Raw genomic sequence first — 9140 nt, 5'->3', positions numbered from 1 at the left:
GCACCCAAATTTCCTGCTCCCGGGAAAATGCATTGCTCTCTGAAGCATGTGTGTTTTGCTTAGATTTAAAAGCAAAGAACCAGAAAATGATCTGCTTGCTGACTGATGTGGGTGAACTGAATCTTCTGACACTGGCATCCTGACAAAAACACTGCAGTTTTTGTTTTGGGTAGACAAATATTAATTCACTTTGACACATTCAGTGCTTTTTATTATGGTCTGTATCACAAACTGCTGTGTATGTTTATATGTGATTTGTAAAGGTGAGTAGTAAGAGGGAGGAAGGTGCCCTCTGCTGCACTAGCAGTGCGTGTCATCTCAGCTCTAGCTGGTGAATGAGGCTGGAATGGAGTGGAGCATAGTGGCAGAAACAGCTTTAGGCACGCCCTTCCCCTCCTTTCACTGCTGCTCTGGCTGAAGTGTGAACTGAAGCTGCCTATTCAGACGGGACAGTGCACAGGCATGTGATATACACTCAACTAATGCTATACAGCCACACAGGGATATTTTCATCTCCAGAACTAAAGAGCAGGAGACAGATATAGCAGCATATGCTTCTCACAGACAATTTTCTCTGCTCTCACTAAGTTACTATCTCTAGCACAGAACAGTCACTCACAGTGGAAACAACTGTATCTCTTGGAGAGCATCAGTAGCAGCATCCCTGCACCAGCAGCACAAGGAATGGATTGATCTAATATCTGCACTGGGATATTTATCTTGCCAGGTTAGTTCTTCTGTGTGGTATTTCCTGTGGCGTATGTGTGAGTTTTTTTTTATATTTATGTGTTTCAAAAGTTGGCCAATAATGATAAGATATTGATTGTATAATCTTACCAAATCTTTGTAGTAACAGGATAAACTGGTTGAATATACTTTGAATGGATATTTAAAGGTGCCCATTAAAGGAAACCTGAAGTGAGAGGGATATGTAGGCTGACATATTTATTTCATTTTATACAATACCAGTTACCTGGCAGTCCTGCTGACTTTCTGGTTCTAATACTTTAAGCCATAGACCCTGAACCAGCATAGGAAGAACAGGTGTTTCTGACTTAAGTCTGACAAGATTAGCTACATGTTTGTTTCAGGTGCGTGATTCGGACACTTCTGCAGCCAATTAGATCAGCAGAACTGCCACGTAACTGGTATTGTTTAAAAGGAAATAAATATGGCAGCCTCCATATACCTCTCACTTCAGGTTCCTCTTAACGGTACAATTTATAGTGAACATAGTTTTGATCAGATTATTCTGATCATATTGTAGGAAAACAAAACAGATGGCGGGCCCAATGGATCCTGAATGATCATATTATCAATTGTCTCCTTAAAGAAATACTTGATCAGTGTGGCATTTTTTTCATGGATAGTAATTGTGATTGTAAGTTGGATTAGTGCTGTGGATACCTGAAATACGATCTTTTCTTTGGATCTGAATAGACTTAAAAATATGATTACATAGCAAGAATTTGCACCGTTAAAAGGGGTAGCTTTATGCGGGGAACACAAGGCCTCAATTCACTAAGCTTTAGCAAACACTTTATCAAACGTTTGATAATTTACCTCATGGGTAAAATCTAATTTTGAATTCACTAAGGTGTTATATATTTATTGAATGTTTTATCGATAAAATGTTCAATAAATCTATAACACCTTAGTAAATTCAAAATTTGATTTTACCCCTGAGGTAAATTATCAAACGTTTGATAAAGTGTTTGATAAAGCTTAGTGAATTGAGGCCATAAGGTCCTATCGACGGTAATCGTTTGATTATTTCCGACATGTCTGATCTGTTTATGATCAAGAAAGGAATCGATTTTGCAAAGTTATCATTGGAAAATCAATTCCTTTATCGATCGGGAGCAGTTTGGACATGTACATACGGTACAACTTCCCATCCAATCCCCTGTTGATTGGACAAGAAATTGCATCGTGTGTTCCCAGGATTATGTAGTCCCTTATATTACAGAGAAGTGGTAAGATAGTACAATCAAGATTGTATTATTAGTGGGCACCTTGAGCTGATCCCGGATCTGCTCTGATTTCATTACCCTCTACTAAGCCATGTGTCAGGTAGCAACCGATAGCAACCTTCCACAACTCATTATTTTTTATGACTGTTGTAAAATGATGTGTGAGTAAATCTGGCTGCATGGTAGGCATACAGCACTTTCCACACCTCAGTTTCTATTTGTATTACTTTATTAGGTATGCATCACATACTATCTGCAAACTTTGAGCATTTCTTCTGCTGAAAAAGTTTGCTTATTCCTTTGGAAGTCTGTAAGCCATGCTAGCTATTATCACTTTCACAGGGAAACTCTGACACATTATTACTCCAAGACTCCCTTCACTTCCTCCAGCCAGACCATTTCTCTGAATCAAGTTTACGAATTGCAGTCAGAGAAGAAAACAGATTATGGCAAGATTTCATGGAAAAGTGTTGCTTTTTTCGGTTACATTACTTACAAAATGACTTCTAGCTCTGCTTTATAAAGCTCTTTGATCTGTCTTCTTTTAAGTTTAGAATATTTAATAGAATGTGTTTTTGTTTTATTGCTTTGTGTTGGGCTAATCAGTGTCATTCCAGCAGTTGTTCATATTCCAAATAGCTATATAAACCAATAATAACAATAAGGTGTCCTTTGTATGCATCATTATTTCTGTTTTCATGCTATTTATCAGTGTAAATGTCAACCTAATTTTACGCTGGGCAACGGTACATTTGTGGCGCCACTTAGAAGTGAAGTGTAGCGTGAAGCTGCCAGTGTTCAATCATTGAACTATTGTTGTTATTTAGTGACTAAGGCTGGTTTTACACTTGATTTTTCCATTGCGGTGCAATGAGATGCTCCTGCCACATCCAACCACAACGCAAAAAAACAACAATCATATGACCCTGTGGCACAGTACGCTGACAGGGTCATATGCATAAGCACGTCCCCCACTCAGTGACATACTCCCTGCTGGGCAGGAAGTACACCACTGGGAAGCTCATCGATCTGCGCATGCGTGCCATGACGCACTGCGCTCTGGCGTTTACACTTACTGTGTTGCCCATAGACTATCACGGTGCCTGTGGTAACGCACTGCAGCCCCCCACTCAGTGACATACTCCCTGCTGGGCAGGAAGTACGCCACTGGGATGCTAATCAGTTTGCGCATGCATGCCATGACGCACTGCATTCTGGCGTTTACACTTACTGTGTTGCCCATAGCCTGTGGTAACGCACTGCAGCCCTTGCGTCGGATTGGATGCTTCCAGCACACCGCACTGGACCGCAATAGGTGTGAAAGTCTCCATAGACATTGCTTTTACCGGGGGTTGCGGTAAACTAGGGTAATGCAACACAGGTTTAAAGGGAACCTAAACTGAAGATATGGATTTTTCTTTTTAAAATAATACCAGTTGCCTGACTCTCCTGCTGATCTTGTTTCTCTAATACTTTTAGCCACAGCCCCTGAACAAGCATGCAGATCAGGTGCTCTGACTGAAGTCAGACTGGATTACTGCAGCCACAGAGATCAGCAGGGCTGCCATGCAACTGGTATTGTTGAAAAGGAAGCATCCATATCCCTCTCAGTTTAGGTGCACTTTAACCTGCAAGAGTGAAAGAAGCCTTGAATGTCGATCCACGACTCACAATCCAGAAACCATATGTATTCCCAAAGCTGATAGTCAAACCTTGGCAGTCCGGCGTCCTTTCTGGGGCTCAGTCCACCTCATTCTTTACAATATTGACATATTTTATTGGAGCTCTTGTTATGCATATTTGACTGAGTGCCTGGACTTGTGTTGGCTGAAGAAGTCAAACTTTCCAAACCCCATCCCAGTGTCCAGTGATGCCAATGTGTTTACTTTCCAATTAAGTTTAACAGTTATGATTGCAGAATAAATGTGCTCAATCTCACTCTAACAAGAGAGTTTGGACAAGCTGCAAGTCAGCAATGTGATAAAGTAACATGTTTTTGCTAAATGATGTGATTATGTAATATCCACTTTAAGCCTTGCCATGTTTAGTGATTCTCCGCAGCCCCCAGTCAGGGAGCCACGTTGGATTTATTATCTCTTTACACATCTTCCCCCGCACTTTAGGGCTCATTCACAATGCTCAGTTAGTTAAAATGCATGAATTAAAACTCATGAATAGGTGTGAATGGGTTTGTGAGTTGCTATGCATTTCCAAGCATTTCTATGAGTTACTGCATTGTCAAACTACTGTGACGTGACATAGAGGGAAAGGAAACCAGCTGATTTCTTGTCACTAACTGTCCCTCAGAGGGGCTCACAAGCTAATCCCTACCACTGTCATAAGTCCATCATACTTTAAGGCAAATTTGAGGGAAGCCAGTTAATATACCTGTGTGTTTTTGAGATATAGAGGGAAACCGGAGTGCTTGGAAGAAACCCACACAAACATGGGGAGAACATAAAAACTCCATGCAGCTAATGTCTTACCCCATATTCAACTAGGTACTCATGCTATCTACTTTGCCACTGTGCTGTCTGCTGAATTAATTTGGATTGGTATGAAGAAGTTTCTCTGGGACTTTGCAGCTTTAAATGATCAGCATGTACTGTGACTGGAGAGGGAAGGAGGGATGATGTCCAGCAGGCAGGTAAATACATGCACAGTGGGCTTGTACAACACTTATTGTTTAGCAATCCCTGGAGGCAGATCATTAAACAGGGCCATGAGACAGCTGTCCACATGCTAGATATTTAGTACCAAGCAACCATCTCAGCTGAACATCATCTAGCACATGTACACAGCTTTAGGCTAGAATCCAGAATTACACCCAAAGAATGAAACCAGGTGACTGAAATCTAGCAGTATACATGTTTTCTTCAGTAGCCAATCATTTTGTATAGAATTTCTTTCTACCCATGTAAGAGATTTAGATACGTTATAATTATTTCTATGTTAGTAATATAGCTCCGACATCTTCCACAGCGCTATACATAGTATATTGTCTTGTCACGTAACTGTCCCTCAGAGAGGCTCACAATCTAATCCCTACTATAGTCATATGTCTATGTATGATATCATGTAGTTTATGTATCCTAAATGCTATTCAAATGGAGTACACAAACACATAGCAAATGTTGAAACAAAATAAATATTGTTTTGGTCATTTTAAAGAGACTTAAAATAGTGCCCCGGGTGCAGGTAATGCTAATTTTGAATTTGATGCCACCAGCATGTTTCAGAAATGTGAGACAGGATCATGTTTACACTGAGTTGAAATTGTTGCTAAATGTCAATAAGGGACTGAGCCAGTACTGACCAGTGCTCACAGAGCTTTCATATTTGATACAGCTGTTCAGAGAAATTCCCTTGTAAAAGTCGGTAATCTAATCCATATATGCCCCCAGTAAGCATGGAGCTGATGTCCACGGCCATCCAGTATTGGCTTTGGGCTTCTCCCTTGCATACACAGAATTTTTTTTTGCTTAACATGCCAGCTTTATTGAAGGAAAAGTTGACAGGACAAGTAATAATCACAGGATATCAAGCAAATAAAAAATACTGCAAAAATGACACTTGCAATAGCAAATATTCCAGACAGTTACAGAATCAGTGAAAATATTCTACTACAAACATTTTCAGAATAAATAAAGAACCTGGGTGGTATTTAGTCAAAACTTAAGGAAGACCAATAAGTGGCATGGTAACAGTATCACATGCAGCAGGATATTGCTTGTTTCCTTAACAATTATAAGAAAAACCTATGGGGTGTAAACTGAACCCCTGGCCCCGGCAGGCCAAACATTTAGGTGTATAATTAGGATTACAGCCAGTAACTACTCACAGAATTTGTAAATAGGGACTACATACAGGGCAATACTTATAGCAATGTTAAGTGTGAAGCAAAGTGATCCACCTTTCCTGGATTAGCGTATGCTTACTTACTGCACACCTACTTTGATAAATAGCCTCATGAAAGGGAAGGATAGTATTAAAGGCTTGGATCCAGTCAGCCAATGAAGGTACTGTAGGTTGTATCCAGTGCTTCGTAAGGAGCTTACATGCAATATGGAGAGAATGCAACCAGCTGAGTTTTGTATATTTGGATTTATGTATTTTTTTTATGATATTATGTACTGTAGATGAAGAAATACCAAAATTCTTTGCAACTTTAGAATCAGGAATGTTATTCTTATTTGTTGCACTGTTCGCCTGCATAGTGCTTCACAGAGTGGTGTATCCATTCGTATCTTTCATTTTGAAAGACTCAGTCTCTCTGGGGTTTTGTTTTTATACAAGGGCTTTTTGGTCTGCTTCAACCCCTTATAATACCCTAGTAGTCCTGAGTCTCCATGAGCTGTCTGGATACTTTGGGGATTTCAAGTGAAACCCCTCCTCCATGGCAGTCAGAAAGTATCTTTGCCTTTAGGAGTCTTTGATGTTACACCCTGGGGTGATGTAATTGTCTAGCTGAGAGCAGCTACTTGGACAGCTTATCTAGAAAATAGACCCAGAGTCTATCTGGCCCTGAGGGGCTTGCTGTGTACAACTACAGAAGTCCTTATCTGTTGGTCCATCATCAATAGATCTTTCATTATCCAGGTTCAAGGAGACGTCGCCAGCTTATAAGTACACAGATTTCCAGGCAGTATGAAGATATAGCCATAGATACAGATAGCAACTATATATTTGATCTCTCTTTGTGTCACATGACTGCCACGGCAGAGATGGCAGATTAGCCCATTGGAAAGCACAGGATGTTAACAATATATCTGCTTCCATGAATCAGGAAGTAGCATCAGTGCAGATTTATTTTAGGATTTGTATCAGCTGTAACAAAGACATGTTTTTCGATTAAAGGTTTAATGCTGTTGCAAATATTTTAGAACAGAGAGGACGTTCTGAGTTCAAGTCCACTTTAAGCTGAGCATACACACGTAGAGTGAGCCCCAATATGATATAGATATAGATCGATCCCACTCAGTAACGAAAATCCTTACACACAGTGCACATTGATTTTCACGAAATCTCAGCATGAAATCTTTTGAAAATATATCAAGCTGCAGCCTTGTGCTGCTTAATACAGTGCAACGCTATGAACTGTCAATCTACTGTTGCCTCTCCACTGCCCCTGATTGATTGAGAATTTCCCGTTGGTCTGATCAATAATTTCAATTGATTTTTGGAAAATCTATCAAAATTACGATCGATGCAGCATACTATACTATAGATTCCTGGCAGATTCAATCAGATCAATTGAATCTGTACGGCGTCGATGGGTCATGGCGGTACGATTCAGGACACTTTGGTGAGTTTCTAATTGACATTTACTCTATTTACAGAGGTTGTTCAGTTTGATTCGGCAAATATTCTGGCAGGATGTAGGTAGTAGTCATGTTCTTTATTTGGAATAGGCTCCCTCACTTATTGTGTTATATGTATCCTTGTAGCCATTGCCTTGTCTATATACTGTGGATATATCTATATGTAAAGTATATGTGTAATGAATAGCGGAGATGCCGCCGCGCGGGCAAGCGGCAGGGTGGCTGTCTCCGCGTTCAAGCCGGCGGCTTTTTCCATGCAGCAACATGTCTCTGGTTCGCCTGGGCCTTCTAGTTCACACAGATGGAGAGCTACGCGCGCGCCAGGCGACAGGACCTTTATGCCAGCAGAAGGGGAATCAGCTGATCAGGCCGATCAGCTGATCCCAGCTGGACTCTGGATTGGCTTAGTGGCTGGGGCGGCGCTGCAGAGTGCTGTAGTATATATAGGACTTGTTTGGCAGTTGCTGGTTGTCTGCCGTTGCGAATACTTACGTGTGAGCACTCAGACCTCAGTCAGATCGTACAGTGTGTTAGAACCAGTAGGAACTGGGAATTCACACTTAGCCAGATTCAACTCAGGTGTTACTGTATTATTACTGTGTTATACTTGAGACCACGGACCTCACACCTAAGTCTAGGGAATTACTGTGTTATTACTATGTTATACTTCAGACTAGTTCCCGGGTGTTGAGACCAAGGACCTCACACCTAAGATTAGGAGATTACTGTGTTATACTTCAGACTAGTTCCCGGGTGTTGAGACCAAGGACCTCACACCTAAATCTAGGGAATTACTGTGTCATTACTGTGTTATTCTTCAGACTAGTTCCTGGGTGTTGAGACCAAGGACCTCACACCTCAGTCTAGCATTGTGCTATATACCCTCTTTCCCTGAAAATAAGACCTACCCTGAAAATAAGCCCTTGCTGGAATTTTGAGCAATCTTGAAATATAAGCCCTACCCCGAAAATAAGCCCTAGCAGAAGTTAAAGAGGAGGAAGAGGCAGCCAGTAAGCGGGGACATGGTGGTACAGTGCCAATCGGGCACTGATCCTGTCATCCCAGCACACAGCAAGGTTATCAGCTGTGTGCAGGGAAGACAGGTCAGGTGCCTGATCAGTACAGTAGCATACTTTCAAATCCATGAACATCACTGTACAAAGGAACAGGAAATGTTCTGCAGAGAGACACTTCCTAATAGAAATATAAGACATCCCCTGAAAATAAGCCCTAGCACATCTTTTAGAGCAAAAAATAATATAAGACACTGTCTTATTTTCGGGGAAAGACGGTAGTTACCTGTTATGACCCCTGGCTTTGCTGACCTCTCTCCTGCCTACTTATTCGGTACCTTGCCCATCTGTCTAACCGTTGCCAACCTTGCCTGTTTCCCGGATACCGTATCAGTCTTCTGTCTTTGTACCTATCTGCTCGTGTGTTGCCGACCTGGCTTGTATGACCCTTCTGGCTGTCACTCGTTCCTTGAGTGAACAGTCTCTCTGTACTCCTTGTGACACCAACTTTATAGGTGTCCATTAGCTGTATTATTATTATTACTATTATTATTATTTATTAGATTTATATAGCGCCAACATATTACGCAGCGCTGTACAATAAATAAGCTGTAAAGGCTGCCTGCTCCTCAGGAAGTCTTCTTACAGTCCAGTCAGGGGACTTTACCTACTGGAGTCCACTGGCTGCAGTACAGTCTTATTCCCAGCCCATCAGGGAATCCTTGGCTGCAGTACAGTCTGATTCCTAAGTCATCAGGGAATCCCTGGCTGTAGTACAATCTCCATCTCCTCCTCTTAAGGAGATTAGTACTTACACCGTCAGAGGCCACCTG

General features: G+C 41.3%; 1 protein-coding gene across 4 annotated transcripts in view; it reads left to right on the top strand.

Moving 5' to 3' along the window:
• The first annotated feature begins 454 nt into the window (after nucleotides 1-454).
• Nucleotides 455-9140, top strand: part of ADGRG2 (adhesion G protein-coupled receptor G2) — a 234306-nt gene continuing 225620 nt past the window's right edge. For all 4 annotated transcript variants that reach the window (XM_068269980.1, XM_068269981.1, XM_068269979.1 and 1 more), the window contains exon 1: nucleotides 455-727. The gene's annotated coding sequence lies outside the window, so the exon portion shown is untranslated. The remainder of the gene's footprint in view (nucleotides 728-9140) is intronic.

This window comes from Hyperolius riggenbachi, chromosome 2 (genome assembly GCF_040937935.1).
Source record: "Hyperolius riggenbachi isolate aHypRig1 chromosome 2, aHypRig1.pri, whole genome shotgun sequence".
Classification (NCBI taxonomy): domain Eukaryota; kingdom Metazoa; phylum Chordata; class Amphibia; order Anura; family Hyperoliidae; genus Hyperolius; species Hyperolius riggenbachi.
The sequence above is the reverse complement of the archived record's forward strand: the minus strand, read 5'-3'. Positions and strand labels throughout refer to the sequence as shown.